Genomic DNA, 15,621 nt, shown 5'->3' with positions numbered 1-15,621 from the left:
TACTATCACACAAATTAAGGACATCAGTGATAAATTTTCTTCCAAACAATTCAATATAATGCACGATATGATTTTTTTGAGAGGAAAATACAAAGATATGATTAAAATAAAGAAGTATAAAAATATTTAATACATTGAATCACAATAAACTAAGATTGAACAGAAAGATAACAATGACAAGGAAAATTACAGATCGTCGTTGAGATCGATATTATTGGTTGTGAACTCAGCCAGCAGTGGTTTGAGTTGTAGAGATCTCAGTAGTCAGTCATTGTACCATCATTTATCTAGTGACGGTTACATCATTGGTGTTTCTCCTTTGCAACGATTAACGAACCTTTAAGGCTTTAACTATCCTAGCAATTCTGTGTTTAAGCATTGAGTACCTTGCAAAACTGAAGTCAATCACCATGGCTACTAGAAATGTGCCAAAAACGATGAATAAAATCATGGAAATGACATGTGTAGGGGATATCCTCCACATAGAAAATAAATAACTAGCGATAAACCCACTAGAAAGGCTATTGTTCTACTTGGTAATGGTATCATTAAAAATATCGCTAAAACTGATACAGAAAAGGAATACATATTTACAAATAAAAACAAAATGAATTCATATCCTGACAAGACTGATTTCCCAGCATTTCCTGGAGTAAAAATGGTAGAATTGGAGGACGTGGCGTTCAAACCATTGTCATCTGTAGCACTAACCTGATAAATTCCACCAGGGGGACTCAATCCTGATTGATAGATCGCGGTTGCAACAAGAGTCACAACTATCATCCAAGTGTTACGTTCCTCTTCTGCTATGTTTCTGCTAATGCGAGTTTTAAAAATCCTCATATTATGTACTATTGTGGTCTTTGACCTGAGAATATGTGCAATTTTGGGAGCATCACTGACTTCTAAGCTAGGTTTTGCTCCAAAACTTAATAATGTACTCTTGATCTCTGGAGTGCTTGCTAGGTCTAATGCGGTTTCGTTCTCCAGATTCTTTAACTCCAAATTTATACGGCCAGTACTTAACAACAATAGAAGTGCCTGTTCTACCAAGAAATTAAAGAACGATACAATTGTTAGAGATCATTCATGTTATCAACTAAACAACCTACCTTATTTATAATTAGTCTTTCGTGTTTTTCAATGAAAAAGATGACGCATCAGTAGAACATGAAAATGTAATAACAAATATGGTCATCATTTACAACAATACAAAAAGTAACATGTGTTAACCTGTGTTTCCAAGTGTTTGTTTTCGACAGGAAAAGGTATTCATCAAAAAGGAGTTTTCTTCGGGTGTAGGTTGAATACAAATGCATTCGACAAGATTTGATGTAAATTAACATTTTCAAGTCTTTGAGTTCACCTAGAAGGAATTCAAATCCTCTCTGAAGGGACAAGATCATAGGTCCAAGACACGTGGAAAGCAAGTCAAGTATGTGGAAGACATATAGTTTAGGACTGTTGGTTTTTTCAGTTAATTTTTTTTTACGTATATATAGTAGTTTTTCATAGGAAAACAGAGTCACAAATCACATGCAAAAGTTCTTCACACTTGAATTATCCAAGCGAAGAGAGAAAAGAGTTAAGAACAGTGGCGGAGCCACGTGAGGACTGGGGATGGCCATGGCCTCCCCATTATTTTTGGGAAATTACTATTATACCCTCGATGTTATTTAAAAATTACAAACATGTCATTCCTAGTTTTGTCTTCTAAAACGCGATTACATGTTCTCCCTCTCTGGTGATTGCAGCGCTACCTCCACCATCTCCCACCGTCAGCCACGCTGCGACCGTTGCCTTCTTTAACTCTCCATCGAACTCAAACCCACACTCATGTCACTCATCTACTTATCTTCTCTCTATATTGATCTCTGATTTTCTTCACTTGTCTCCATCTCTCCCACAAACCCTAACTGAGTAAGTGTAAATTATTTTTGTTCTTTTGTTTGGTAATGATACTGCTATTTCCTATTGTTTGTTGATGTATTTGGTTTTTGATTTGTTTTTCAATTTCAATTTTTCTATAACTCTAATCAAAACAAAAGGGGAAAATGAATAAGCAAATCAAAAATTGTAATGTTGATTCAAATCTATTTGGCTTCTCAATTGTAATATTGATTTATAATAGTTTTGAACTGCTTATTACCATTTAGTGAGTTTTGAACTGAGAGTAATTTTTCAATGACTTTTCCTATATAATATTAACTTGTGTATGCTATCTTTTTTTCTGAAGTGTTTTCCTTTTGGTGTGAGTTTTGTTGCATGGCAATGACTTTTGAGAGGAGGATGTAATCAATAATCCTAAATAGTAGAGGTAAAAAGGATGGAAAATGTAAGCTTATTTGATTCAAAAAAATGTAAGCATATCTTCAACTTGTAGCATGCCTAGATGTGCTAATCTTGCTGCTTCCTCTATTTTTGACTGTGTCTGGTTTTTCTATAATTATAATCATGTTCTAGCAACTTGTCATGAAAAGTAGCAACATTCATGGCATTTTCCATCAAAAAAGATCTATTGAACCTGGCTCAGCTTTTGAATTCATGCATTGTAATTTGATTTTTTACCTTTTCTTTTATTTGATTTTGAAATTATGGTGATTTTGAAAGTGTTTCAACAGGAAAGGTTAAGATGAAAAGTCGAAAAATCGATTCATTCTTTAAAGGCGGCCGATGACATTGAAAGAGTTGACAAAGATATAATTTCTTCATTTGTTAGCGGCCACCCCAAAAAATTTGGTCTGGCTCCGCCACTGGTTAAGAATATATGTAACTGATTTGATGTACACTTTAATCAATGCAATGCAAATTACTTTCTTTTAAGTTCCTTTGTTTTTATATTTAAAGCTTTTAACTTTTCTCAAGTCATACACATCCTTGTTGATTTATGTCGAATTAGACAATTATCTTTATCTTATTACATTAAAACTCAAGAACGTGATGAACATTCAAACAATTTCTGAAAAAACATTGTACAATATGTTCTAAGATTTCTAGTTTAATCATGCAAGTAACATTTTAAAACTAACACTTATGTCACCAAAAACACCGATAAACTACATGAGAGTCATTTTCTTTTGGATTCTAAATGTGTTCTTTTTTACGAATGGCATAAGATTACCTGCGGGTCACTCCTTAGTGCTGAGATATGCAAAATGGTGTTGTGTTCCTCATCCCTCCTATTTAAAGATCTTTAGCCCCTCTATTTGTATTTCTTTTGAGCCACCCAACAAGTACTTTAAGGGCCTCATACTGTCCATTCTTAACAGCAATATACAGTGCAGTCTCGCGCCTCACAGTCAAGTATTCAATGGATTCCGAACACAATATGAGAAATTGAGCTAAAATTTCAATCTCACCAATTTGACTTGCAAAATGAAGAGGAGTTAAGCCTTCTCTTCCTTTAACTGTAACAAGGTCTTCATTGATAAACACAAAGCGATACACCATATGTTCTTGGTTGTTTTGCATGGCAAGATGGATGGGGCTGAATCCTTGCTGATTTAGCTTCAAAGCAAATGAAGGTTTCAAATTCATAATTTCGGTGGCAAATTGAAGATGACCCATAGATGCAGCAGTATGTAAAGGAGTTTCAACAAATGGTATCAAATCTATACGCTCCAAAATGTATGGATCATCTTGAATTACAGTATAGAGGAGATCTATATTACCTGCTTGAGCAGCAGCTTTCAATCGGTCACTATTATTTGTGGTGTTCATGTTTGAAACTCTGATTTTTCAGTAATGTGTGCAAGATCAAACAAAAGATTAGGTATTTGATTGACATGGTTTCAATTTTCTTCACTCCTTTATTAAACAATGACGAGGGTGTTCATAAAGATATATTTATTGTATTTGATTGACTTGGGTCAACCTACTCACATGCCATATCTCTAATTTCGAAACTTTTTGTCTTTGTTTTTACGGCCCCAAGTCAGTCAAATAGATTTATAAAATGGGAATTTGTCTAACATATACTCCCCCCTCTCTCGTACTTATTATAAGAAATAATTGACTTTTTAGATTCATTGAATAATTAATGTATCTCTGTTATAAATATAGATTGGATATATCACTTTGACAATGAATCTAAAAAGTCAATTGTTTATAATAAGGACCGGATGAAGTATTATATATCAATCAAATACAATATTGAAAAAAAATCAATTAATCAAATACAAAAAATATATATTGACTTGGAGTCGATCAAATACATACATCCCAGTCTAATTTATTTTTTCTTTAAAAAAAACATTATAATATATACATTAGGTAATGTGTTCTTTTTGGAATATAGTTTAACACTAATAATGTTCTCTTTTTGAGATATACACCATAGAATCAAATACAAGCAAAAGTGGTATTTGAAAAGGCAACATATGTGGTTAAAAAATTACCACATACATCAAATTTTTCCCTACCTTTTTTGATTATATTTCATTCTCGAGGGAGTATGTAATTGATTAAGCAATGATGTTCTCTTTTTCGGATATAAGTAATTAACTAATTGTCATATTTTAAATATCAATATTGGTTATATTTACATATTGTGCATTTTGATATTTAATTTTAAATTTTCTAGTATCGTTGTCATATTGTATCAAGTATCTGAGCTTCATAAGTGGTAACTAAGCCTTTATTTGGTTTAAATGAGAAATAGTAGGACATTGGAGGAGATTCTGTAAGTCTTGTTCTGTCATGTTTTCTTAATTTAAAAGATCTCTAACTTTAAATTAATCTATCCTCTTTTATAATCTCAAATTCTTTCATTTTTTCTCGACTATCAAATCAATGGTTTGGATTGTACATAACTCTCATGTGACATGAGAGAAGTGGTGGGTCTCATACTCAAGGCCGACCATAAGGGGGGTGCAAACAACTCTACTGAGCTGGAACTCCAAAATTTGATGGCCCCTTTTTTTTTTTTTGTATATACAAGTAATGTGTTAGTAATTTCAATTCCGCATGTATTATCTAGTGGTTCAGGTCCGCTTTTGATATGTATGTGGTCCTTAGTTCGATACTTAGGATTTTCTTATTGCTTTTTTAATTAATTAATTTATAATAAGAGAGAGCCCTGATTTAGGCCTAATTTACCATATATTTGAGGTTCATTTGTCCTCGATACTCTCCCTTCTCCCTCCAATTCAGCTCAATTCATCAACATATTGGATTATATATTTACAAATAAAAACACTATAAATTTCTTTCTTCTTATTTTTGTTAGATCACTTCTTCTAGTTTTCTGCTCATACTTATCATAAAATAACAAAGTTCTAATAACAAACATTATAATCATTCTCTGGAAAAAAACATTATAAACTTTATTTTTTTGCCTCATTTGAAATTGTATGTTAATTTTATTGATTACAATATTGATCATTTTTTTGTTAGTTACAGTTGTAACGCCCCATTTTTATTCTAATATTTTAGTAGAGGTGTGAATATTTTTATATGACTTTAATTGCTATATATATATGATTTTATGTGAAATATATGTTTTATATGATTTTTATATGAAATATGTTATGATGCTATTTATTATATGAATATTGGGGTTGTGTATTATTTAAATGAATGTTGTTATTATTGGATAGAAATAATATGAGAAATAGAAATATTATAGAAATAGTATTTATTTTTGGTTAAGGGGAATTAAGTGGAAATTAATAGAAATTAAGGGAGTTGGGTGAGAAAATAAAAGGGAGATATTTTTGAAGTAAAAGAAAGAAAAAGGGAGAGAAACATTTTCACGTAAAAACATTAGAAGAAAACTGGTTTTGGAGAGAAAACCTAGAAGAGGCCAAGAGAGAGCTAGGAAGGAATCGATTGCGGTAGCTTGACGTTTGGTGTTGCTGAATTAAGGTAAGGGTGGGATTCCTTTCAATAATCATGGTATATAATTCTGAAATTTGATGAATTGTTGTTCTTGGTTTTAGGGTTAGAAGTTTTATGTTAATTGAAGAAAATATGATGAATGGTGTTGTTTGAGGCATGTTTCTATGTTGTTTTAGTTACTATGTTGTATATAGAACCTGTAAACATTGTTCTAATTCATTTTGGGTGATTAGGGGATCAGAAAATGGGTTTTTGGGGTGAAAATGGTGTTAAAATCGTAACAGTAGATGAAAAACTCGCCAGAAATTCGCTATTAGCGTAACCCTCTGGAACAGGTACGCTATTAGCTCAATTTTCGCTATTAGCGAAATTGTCCAGTGACAGCATTTTCTGTTTCGCTTTCTTGTGTCTTTTTCACCCGTTTCTATTTTGAATTAGCTTTAGGTGTAAACATAAAAGTTGTAGATAATTGAGTTAGCTTTCTAATGGCTTTGGAGTGACTAGAAAATTATTTGTAGATTTAGAGTTATGATGAAAATAGTCCAAGTGGGTCTTCAGAAAATTTTAAGAAAACTTAGCATAATTAATCTCTAGTTAGTCCAAAAACTTATGATTGGTTTCCCAACTTCAAACTTAAGTGTTAGGGATTTAGTTGAGGTGTTTATGGATATTTGACTTATGTTCTATTGATCAAAACTTAATTGCTTTTGGGGGATGTTTTAGACTTTGAGATGAATGTAATTGATTTATATATATGTTATGTTGTTGATTTCCGTTGTTGATGTCGTTGTATCATCTGATGTCGAAGTTGGGGAGTGTGTCATAATTGTTTTAGGCACATATGTTGTTGTTGCAGTCGCTGTTGAAGTTGTATGTTGATATACACAAGTTGAGTCCATTTGCATACTCACAATTGTTGGGGGCTTATGCCCTGGAATGTTCATCATTCAACCCGTTGGGGGCTTATGCCCTGGAATGTTTATCATTCACCTGTTGGGGGCTTATGCCCTGGGATGCTTTAACCATCCAAATTGTTGGGGGCTTATGCCCTGGAATGCTTAGCATTCAACGCGCGTAGATTGGTACCACCTGCATGATGCATTAGTTGTTGTTGTCATTGTAGCATTGTCGAGTTGTTGTCGTTGTCGAATTGTCGAGTTGTTGTCGTTGTCGAATTGTCGAGTTGTTGTCGTTGTCGAATTGTCGAGTTATCGGTGTCGTTGTGGATAATGTTGTTGTTGTTGTTGTTGTTGTACCCTGTTGCCGAAAAATGATTATGTTGTTGTTATATGTATTCTTTATATACATTATTAATGATGCATGTTGTGATATATTGTTATTTTCATTAATTTGATGAATTATATATTATCATTATTGGATAAGTTTCTCACCCCTTCTGCGTATATGTTGCCTCGACCGTGGGTAATGTGCAGGTAATGATGGCTTGTAGGTTGATTGGCTCAAGTGTCTAGGGCTCTGATACATATTAGGATGGGGATCGTCGCGAGTGTCTTCTCATTTCTTTTATGTATCACATATTTTGGAAAAGACTTGCTATTAGAATAAAGTTGAATTATGTTGTGGCCTTATGCCAAGACTTTTATTGATGTTGAATTTGGTTGAATTTATATTTTAAAGAATTATTCCGCTGCAGTTTGTAAGATAATTTAAATGTCGGTTTTTAAATAAATAGACAATTTTCTATTATGAAATTTTGAAAAGGAGTGTGACACTCCGTTGTGTGATTACTCTGATTTTATTTATTAATATTAATTTGTTGGGAGAACGGGGTGTTACAATTGGTATCAGAGCAGGTCGGTCCGTCCGGCCAATTAGTAGAGTCGTGTCGAGCCATGTAGAGTTGTTTGACAATTTATATTGTCTTAGTTGTGCTGATTTTTGTTGTTATGTAGAGTGGAGACCTGGAGGCTGCGAATATTATCTGTTATAAGAGAAATAGAATGACTGGAAGAAACGATGCTGCGGTGGCTGCTGCATTGGAAGCTGTGGCCCAAGCTATAGGACAACAACAGAATGCTGGTGCTGGTGTTAATGCTGATGTAAGAATGTTGGAAGCCTTTCTGAGGAATCATCCTCCTACTTTCAAAGGAAGGTACGACCTGATGGAGCACAGACATGGCTCAAAGAAGTTGAAAGAGTTTTCAGGGTTATGCAATGTACTGATGACCAGAAGGTACGTTTTGGTACGCACATGCTAGCTGAGGAAGCTGATGACTGGTGGGTGAGTCTCTTACCTGAATTAGAGCAAGGTGATGCAGTTGTGACTTGGGCTGTCTTTAGGAGAGAGTTCCTAAACAGATATTTCCCTGAGGATGTTCGCGGAAGAAAAGAGATTGAGTTCCTTGAGCTGAAGCAAGGAAACATGTCGGTGACAGAGTATGCAGCCAAGTTTGTGGAGTTGGCTCAGTTCTATCCACATTATACTGGAGACAATGCTGAATTTTCTAAGTGCATAAAGTTTGAGAATGGTTTGCGTGCTGATATTAAGCGAGCCATTGGTTACCAACAGATCCGTGACTTTTCTGCTTTGGTGAGCAGATGCAGAATCTATGAAGATGATACGAAAGCTCACTACAAGGTGATGAGTGACCGTAGGGGTAAAGGACAGCAGAGTCGTCCGAAGCCTTACAGTGCCCCTGCTGACAAGGGCAAACAGAGGATGCCTGAGGAAAGGAGACCCAAAGGAAGAAATGTTCAGGCTGAGATAGTTTGTTACAAGTGTGGTGAGAAAGGCCACAAGAGTAATGCATGTACTCAACAGGATGAGAAGAAGTGTTACCGTTGTGGCAAGAAAGGGCATACGATGGCTGAGTGCAAGCGTGGTGACATGGTTTGCTTCAATTGTGATGAGGAGGGTCATCTTAGTTCTCAGTGTAAGAATCCTAAGAAGACTCAGACTAGTGGGAAGGTGTTTGCATTGGCCGGTACACAAACGGCTAATGAAGATCGACTTATCAGAGGTACTTGTTTCTTTAATGGTACTCCTTTAATTGCTATTATTGATACTGGTGCTACACATTGTTTCATTGCAGTTGATTGTGCAAATAAGTTGGGTTTAGTTATGTCAAGTATGCCTGTGGAAATGGTTGTTGAAACTCCAGCTAAGGGTTCAGTAACCACTTCGTTTGTTTGTCAGAGTTGCCCTATATCCATGTATGGTAGGGATTTTGAAGTTGATCTTGTATGTTTGCCGTTGACGAGTATGGATGTGATTCTTGGTATGAACTGGTTGGAATACAACCATGTGCATATTAATTGTTTTAGGAAGACGGTGTACTTTTCTTCTGCTGAAGAAGAGAGTGGAGCAGAATTTTTATCTACCAAGCAGCTGAAGCAGTTAGAACATGATGGAAACTTGATGTTTTCTTTGATGGCGTATTTGTCTGTAGAGAATCAGTCGATAATTGATAGATTGCCCGTTGTGAATGAATTTCCTGAAGTTTTTCCTGATGAGATTCCAGATGTGCCACCAGAGAGGGAGGTTGAATTTTCGATTGATCTTGTGCCGGGTACGAAGCCTGTGTCGATGGCTCCTTACCGTATGTCAGCCTCCGAGTTGGTAGAATTGAAGAAGCAGTTGGAAGAATTGCTTGATAAGAAGTTTGTAAGACCGAGTGTCTCACCTTGGGGAGCGCCGGTATTGTTGGTGAAGAAGAAGGATGGTAGCATGAGATTGTGCATAGATTACCGTCAGCTGAATAAAGTGACGATAAAGAACAGGTATCCACTTCCGAGAATTGACGACTTGATGGATCAATTAGTGGGTGCTCGTGTGTTTAGTAAAATTGATTTGAGGTCAGGTTACCATCAGATTAAGGTGAAGGATGAAGATATGCAAAAGACGACATTTAGGACACGGTATGGACACTATGAATATAAAGTGATGCCTTTCGGTGTTACTAATGCGCCTGGAGTGTTCATGGAGTATATGAACAGAATTTTTCATGCTTTTCTAGATAAATTTGTTGTTGTGTTTATTGACGATATTTTGATTTATTCTAAGACTGAAGAAGAGCATGCAGAACATTTGAAGATTGTTTTACAGGTGCTGAAAGAAAAGAAATTGTATGCAAAACTGTCAAAGTGCGAGTTCTGGTTAAGTGAAGTAAGTTTCCTTGGCCATATTATTTCTGGTAGTGGTATTGCAGTTGACCCGTCGAAAGTTGAAGCGGTATCGCAATGGGAGACTCCTAAGTCAGTTACGGAGATCAGAAGTTTTCTTGGTTTGGCTGGTTATTACAGAAGATTTATCGAAGGATTTTCGAAGTTGGCACTTCCATTGACTCAGTTGACCTGTAAAGGTAAAGCTTTTGTGTGGGATGCTCAGTGTGAGAATAATTTCAATGAGTTGAAGCGAAGATTGACGACGGCTCCAATTTTGATTTTACCAGAGCCAGATAAACCTTTTGTGGTATATTGTGATGCGTCTAAGTTGGGTTTAGGTGGTGTGCTTATGCAAGATGGCAAAGTAGTGGCTTATGCGTCGAGACAATTGAGAATACATGAGAAGAATTATCCTACACACGATTTAGAGTTGGCTGCTGTGGTTTTTGTGTTGAAAATTTGGAGACACTATTTGTACGGTTCCAGATTTGAAGTGTTTAGTGATCATAAGAGTCTGAAATATTTATTTGATCAAAAAGAGTTGAATATGAGGCAGAGAAGGTGGCTAGAGTTGTTGAAGGATTATGATTTTGTTTTGAATTATCATCCGGGTAAAGCCAATGTAGTTGCAGATGCCTTGAGTAGGAAAACGTTGCACATGTCGGCAATGATGGTGAAAGAATTTGAATTACTGGAACAGTTTAGAGACTTGAGTCTTGTTTGTGAATTGGCACCTCAGAGTGTGCAGTTGGGTATGTTGAAAATTAATAATGATTTCTTGAAGAGTATCAAAGAAGCCCAGGAAGTTGATTTGAAATTTGTAGACTTGATGGCTGCTAGTAATCAGAATGCAGATGGTGATTTTCAGGTTGATGATCAAGGAGTGTTGAGATTCCGAGGCTGGATTTGTATCCCTGATAATGATGAATTGAAAAAGTTGATTTTAGAAGAGAGTCACAGAAGTAGCTTGAGTATCCATCTGGGAGCTACAAAGATGTATCATGACTTGAAGAAACTGTTTTGGTGGTCTGGATTGAAGCGTGATGTCGCACAATTTGTTTATGCATGTTTGACTTGTCAGAAATCGAAAGTTGAACATCAGAAGCCTGCTGGTTTGTTGACACCATTAGATGTGCCGGAATGGAAATGGGATAGCATCTCCATGGACTTTGTGACGAGTTTACCAAACACTCAAAGAGGGCATGATGCCATTTGGGTTATTGTCGATAGATTGACGAAGTCGGCACACTTCATTCCGATTAATACCACCTATTCAGTAGCTCAGTTGGCGGAGATCTATATTCATAATATTGTGAAGTTGCATGGTGTTCCATCGAGTATTGTGTCGGATAGGGATCCGAGGTTCACTTCGAGATTTTGGAAGAGCTTGCAAGAAGCTTTGGGCTCTCAGTTGAAGTTGAGTTCAGCGTATCATCCGCAAACAGATGGTCAGTCAGAAAGAACGATCCAATCATTAGAAGACTTGTTGAGGGTGTGTGTACTTGAGCAAGGTGGAGCTTGGGACAGTCACCTACCATTGATAGAGTTCACGTACAACAATAGTTACCATTCGAGTATTGGTATGGCACCTTTCGAAGCTTTATATGGTCGAAGGTGTAGAACTCCTTTATGTTGGTTTGAGTCGGGTGAAAGTGTTGTGTTAGGGCCTGAAATAGTTCAGCAGACTACGGAGAAGGTCAAGATGATAAGAGAGCATATGAAAGCGTCGCAGAGTCGACAGAAGAGTTATCATGACAAGCGTAGGAAGGACCTTGAGTTTCAAGAGGGTGACCATGTGTTCTTGAGAGTCACTCCTATGACTGGTGTGGGTCGTGCATTGAAGTCCAAGAAGCTGACTCCAAAGTTTATTGGTCCTTATCAGATATCTGAGAAAATTGGCACGGTGGCTTATAGAGTTGGCTTGCCACCACATCTTTCGAACTTGCATGATGTGTTTCATGTGTCACAACTTCGGAAGTATGTAGCGGATCCTTCACATGTCATTCCTAGAGATGATGTGCAAGTTAGAGACAACCTTACGGTAGAAACTTTACCTTTGAGGATCGATGATCGTAAGGTGAAGACGTTGAGAGGCAAGGAGATACCTCTAGTGAGAGTTGTTTGGGGAGGAGCAGCTGGTGAAAGTCTTACTTGGGAGTTGGAGAGTAAGATGCAGGAGTCTTATCCTGACTTGTTTACTTGAGGTAATATTTCGAGGACGAAATTCTATAAGTTGGGGAGAGTTGTAACGCCCCATTTTTATTCTAATATTTTAGTAGAGGTGTGAATATTTTTATATGACTTTAATTGCTATATATATATGATTTTATGTGAAATATATGTTTTATATGATTTTTATATGAAATATGTTATGATGCTATTTATTATATGAATATTGGGGTTGTGTATTATTTAAATGAATGTTGTTATTATTGGATAGAAATAATATGAGAAATAGAAATATTATAGAAATAGTATTTATTTTTGGTTAAGGGGAATTAAGTGGAAATTAATAGAAATTAAGGGAGTTGGGTGAGAAAATAAAAGGGAGATATTTTTGAAGTAAAAGAAAGAAAAAGGGAGAGAAACATTTTCACGTAAAAACATTAGAAGAAAACTGGTTTTGGAGAGAAAACCTAGAAGAGGCCAAGAGAGAGCTAGGAAGGAATCGATTGCGGTAGCTTGACGTTTGGTGTTGCTGAATTAAGGTAAGGGTGGGATTCCTTTCAATAATCATGGTATATAATTCTGAAATTTGATGAATTGTTGTTCTTGGTTTTAGGGTTAGAAGTTTTATGTTAATTGAAGAAAATATGATGAATGGTGTTGTTTGAGGCATGTTTCTATGTTGTTTTAGTTACTATGTTGTATATAGAACCTGTAAACATTGTTCTAATTCATTTTGGGTGATTAGGGGATCAGAAAATGGGTTTTTGGGGTGAAAATGGTGTTAAAATCGTAACAGTAGATGAAAAACTCGCCAGAAATTCGCTATTAGCGTAACCCTCTGGAACAGGTACGCTATTAGCTCAATTTTCGCTATTAGCGAAATTGTCCAGTGACAGCATTTTCTGTTTCGCTTTCTTGTGTCTTTTTCACCCGTTTCTATTTTGAATTAGCTTTAGGTGTAAACATAAAAGTTGTAGATAATTGAGTTAGCTTTCTAATGGCTTTGGAGTGACTAGAAAATTATTTGTAGATTTAGAGTTATGATGAAAATAGTCCAAGTGGGTCTTCAGAAAATTTTAAGAAAACTTAGCATAATTAATCTCTAGTTAGTCCAAAAACTTATGGTTGGTTTCCCAACTTCAAACTTAAGTGTTAGGGATTTAGTTGAGGTGTTTATGGATATTTGACTTATGTTCTATTGATCAAAACTTAATTGCTTTTGGGGGATGTTTTAGACTTTGAGATGAATGTAATTGATTTATATATATGTTATGTTGTTGATTTCCGTTGTTGATGTCGTTGTATCATCTGATGTCGAAGTTGGGGAGTGTGTCATAATTGTTTTAGGCACATATGTTGTTGTTGCAGTCGCTGTTGAAGTTGTATGTTGATATACACAAGTTGAGTCCATTTGCATACTCACAATTGTTGGGGGCTTATGCCCTGGAATGTTCATCATTCAACCCGTTGGGGGCTTATGCCCTGGAATGTTTATCATTCACCTGTTGGGGGCTTATGCCCTGGGATGCTTTAACCATCCAAATTGTTGGGGGCTTATGCCCTGGAATGCTTAGCATTCAACGCGCGTAGATTGGTACCACCTGCATGATGCATTAGTTGTTGTTGTTGTCATTGTAGCATTGTCGAGTTGTTGTCGTTGTTGAATTGTCGAGTTGTTGTCGTTGTCGAATTGTCGAGTTGTTGTCGTTGTCGAATTGTCGAGTTATCGGTGTCGTTGTGGATAATGTTGTTGTTGTTGTTGTTGTTGTACCCTGTTGCCGAAAAATGATTATGTTGTTGTTATATGTATTCTTTATATACATTATTAATGATGCATGTTGTGATATATTGTTATTTTCATTAATTTGATGAATTATATATTATCATTATTGGATAAGTTTCTCACCCCTTCTGCGTATATGTTGCCTCGACCGTGGGTAATGTGCAGGTAATGATGGCTTGTAGGTTGATTGGCTCAAGTGTCTAGGGCTCTGATACATATTAGGATGGGGATCGTCGCGAGTGTCTTCTCATTTCTTTTATGTATCACATATTTTGGAAAAGACTTGCTATTAGAATAAAGTTGAATTATGTTGTGGCCTTATGCCAAGACTTTTATTGATGTTGAATTTGGTTGAATTTATATTTTAAAGAATTATTCCGCTGCAGTTTGTAAGATAATTTAAATGTCGGTTTTTAAATAAATAGACAATTTTCTATTATGAAATTTTGAAAAGTAGTGTGACACTCCGTTGTGTGATTACTCTGATTTTATTTATTAATATTAATTTGTTGGGAGAACGGGGTGTTACAACAATGATGACAATTTCTTATATTTGCGGATCTTATTTCAGTTTGAATAGAAGATTATCCTTTTAAAAAATTGTTTTTTTATTTTATTAGGGGTCTTTTTTAATTTTAGAGCCGGACCTCCAATTTCGTAGGAACGGCCCTGCTCATACTTTTATGGGAGAGAGATAGATAAGAGAAGTTAGAGACTTCTCGTGTTTGAGAAGAGAGATGAATAAGTGGTGGGTCTCATACTTATATGATTTCTCTCCTTAAGAGGGAAGAGGGAAGAAGTAGCAAAAAGTCTCATATATGTCATTGGTGTTTTAAAACATGAGTTGCTTATTTTTGTCTTTAACTCGGATATTGTTCTAGACAGTTCAGAAGCCCTGCTTGCAGCGGTTTGAGACAATAGATTCCTTCAGAATCGTAATGCCTCCAATAACCTTCATTATGTAACGCTCAAGGGTTATAAACCAAACTATTTGCAACCGTCGATCAACGACTATACAAGCATCATTTCAAGGAGTCTCACTCCTCCATTATATAAAAGGATTTCTCTACTCCTTCATTATATAAGTCACACTCCTTCGTCCACTTTCCTTCTCTCCTCAAACATCCACCCTCCTCATCAAGATGAAGTAAAATGCATTGGACTCAGTAGAAATCGAGTAAAAATCAAAATACACACATCAAAGACAATAGTCATGGATAATGACAAGATCAATTTACTAAATCAAGAGCAAAATGACAACAGAGAGAAAAGAATACGTTCAAACTAAGTTGACACCCCACTTAAATTTTTTGTCAATTGCTCGTATATATTATATCTATATCAATTTGGCTTTACCTTAGTTTTTTTTATGCATTTTGTAGTCTAATAGACAAAAAACCCAATTAGTCGTACTTAACGTTCTACTTCAACAGTTAAAGAATCCACAACCGAGGAACATAGTTCCTTCATCAACGTCAATCACTTGAAAAGAAAAATGAATCATATAGTTGAGGACATCGACCGATATTTCGACTAAATTTTTGCTCAATCAACCTTTGAAAAGGTCTTTAATTACAATTTATTAGTATAATCCTTCCAAAAACTCACTAAATTTCTTAGTTATTTGTAAATAAATCTCCATTGCTTTTCTTTGAAAAAAAGTCTTAAATATGTAAAAGGTCCTTGTAGGTTCGCGCGTTTTTGGT

General features: G+C 35.6%; 2 long non-coding RNA genes and 1 pseudogene across 3 annotated transcripts; 2 read left to right on the top strand and 1 right to left on the bottom strand.

The window, feature by feature from the left end:
- Nucleotides 1-115: 115 nt before the first annotated feature.
- Nucleotides 116-3,875, bottom strand: LOC146926142 (ankyrin repeat-containing protein BDA1-like; annotated as a pseudogene). Its single transcript, XR_015034035.1, has 2 exons — nucleotides 3,122-3,875; nucleotides 116-1,041 (listed from the first exon to the last, which is right to left on the bottom strand). The product of XR_015034035.1 is annotated as an ankyrin repeat-containing protein BDA1-like (transcript).
- A 1,836-nt stretch (nucleotides 3,876-5,711) lies between these two features.
- On the top strand, nucleotides 5,712-7,550 carry LOC146926141 (uncharacterized). Its single transcript, XR_015008108.1, has 2 exons — nucleotides 5,712-5,865; nucleotides 7,272-7,550. It is a non-coding gene; the product is annotated as an uncharacterized LOC146926141 (long non-coding RNA).
- A 4,967-nt stretch (nucleotides 7,551-12,517) lies between these two features.
- LOC146926140 (uncharacterized) lies at nucleotides 12,518-14,359 on the top strand. The gene is made up of 2 exons (XR_015008107.1): nucleotides 12,518-12,671; nucleotides 14,081-14,359. It is a non-coding gene; the product is annotated as an uncharacterized LOC146926140 (long non-coding RNA).
- The last annotated feature ends 1,262 nt before the right edge of the window (nucleotides 14,360-15,621 follow it).

This window comes from Medicago sativa, chromosome 4, assembly GCF_051527215.1.
Source record: "Medicago sativa cultivar Bolivia chromosome 4, Bolivia_mono, whole genome shotgun sequence".
Taxonomy (NCBI): domain Eukaryota; kingdom Viridiplantae; phylum Streptophyta; class Magnoliopsida; order Fabales; family Fabaceae; genus Medicago; species Medicago sativa.
Note: the sequence above shows the minus strand (reverse complement) of the source record. Positions and strands in the feature narration are given on the sequence as shown.